The following is a 1664-nucleotide window of genomic DNA, read 5'->3' on the forward strand; positions in this document are numbered from 1 at the left end:
TAATATATCAGAAGTACCCTCTTTTAAAATCAGAAATGGGGGGTGCCTGGGTGGCTCATTCGGTTGGGCATCTGCCTTCGGCTCGGGTCATGATTCCAGGGTCCTGGGATCGGGCCCCGAATCGGGCCCCCTGCTCGGCCAGGAGACTGCTTCTCCCTCTCCCACTTCCCCTTCTTGTGTTCCTTCTCTCGCTGTCTCTCTCTGTCAAATAAATAAATAAAATCTTTAAAATAAATAAATAAATAAAAATAAAGTTATAAAATCAGAAATGAACTACCATTAAAAACCTGTCCCATTTTGGGGGCACCTGGGTGGCTCAGTTGGTTGAGCGTCTGACTCTTGATTTCGGCTCAGATCATGATCTCAGGGTCTTGAGATAGAGCTCTTCATCTGGCTCTGCACTCAGCAGGCAGTCTGCTTGAGATTCTCTCTCTCCTTCTGCCCCTCTCCCACTCTCTCTCTCAAATAAATATATAAATCTTAAAAAAAAAAAATCTGTGCATTTTCGTTTTCAATGTTGCATCTCAAAATGATATTTGGCATCTGTAAATTATTTCTATTCTAAAAACAAAGATGATGAATTCTTCCTTTTTTTTCCTTTTCCTTTCCCCAACATGAGCTGAATGGGGGAATCTCAAGTCCTTTTAACAGTCAAAAAGACAAAGAGGAGGCCAATGGTGTGCAGAGCAACATGGCTAAGTTTTATTGTGACTACTGCGACCCATACCTCACCCTGGACTCTCCATCTGTGAGGAAGACCCACTGCAGCCATAGGAAACACAAAGAGAAGGTGAAAGACTACTATCAGAAATGAATGGAAAAGCAGGCTCAGGGCCTGATCAACAAAACAACCGCTACATTTCCACAAGGAAAGAGACCTCCTACTCCATTCTCTGCTCCTCCTCCTGCAGGGGCAACGATCCCATTTCCCCCCAGGACTCCCCCAGTCCTCCCTACCCTGGTATATGCCAGCACCCCCTATGGGGGCCCTCCTCCTCCTCGAATGATGCCAGTGGGACTGGCTCCTGGAGTGAGGCTGCCTGTGGGAGGCCACTGTGCCATTGATACCTGGGCCCCCAATGATGAGACCTCCCACCTGTCCCATGATGGTGCCCAGTTGGCCAGGAATGACTCGACCAGACAGATAAGGAGAGAGGGGAGCCTCTTTAAATCATTTTATATTATTTGTTCTACTTCCCCAGGAGACCATGGTGCTACAACTCTGGGTGTTCTCTAACAGCAGGACAAGGAAGACTTGCTCCCCCTCCTTATCAGTGAGAGAATAGTTTTGGCAGAGGAGCAGTGGGACAAGAAAAAAAATTTTATTTGCATTATGAAATGTGAAAATAAAATTGTCAACTGTTTTAGTTAAAAAAAAACAAAAAACAAACGGCAAGATGGCGGAGGAGCAGGAGACCTGGATTTCGTCTGGTCTCAGGAATTCAGCTGGATAGGGATCAAACCATTCTGAACACCTACAAACTCAACAGGAGATCGGAGAAAAGAATAGCAACAACTCTCTGAACAGAAAAGCGACCACTTCCTGGAAGGTAGGACGTGCAGAGAAGTGAATCCGAGGTGATATTCAGGAGGATAGATGGCGGGGGAGGGGGCCTCCGTCGGCCGCTTCTGGCAAGTGATAGAGCCGTGGAGCACAAAATCGG

At 46.7% G+C, this 1664-nt stretch overlaps 1 pseudogene; it reads left to right on the forward strand.

The window, feature by feature from the left end:
* Positions 1-691: 691 nt before the first annotated feature.
* LOC116647273 lies at positions 692-1148 on the forward strand (annotated as a pseudogene).
* Positions 1149-1664: the final 516 nt, after the last annotated feature.

Source organism: Phoca vitulina, unplaced genomic scaffold (genome assembly GCF_004348235.1).
Source record: "Phoca vitulina isolate PV1807 unplaced genomic scaffold, GSC_HSeal_1.0 scaffold40, whole genome shotgun sequence".
In the NCBI taxonomy this organism is placed as follows: domain Eukaryota; kingdom Metazoa; phylum Chordata; class Mammalia; order Carnivora; family Phocidae; genus Phoca; species Phoca vitulina.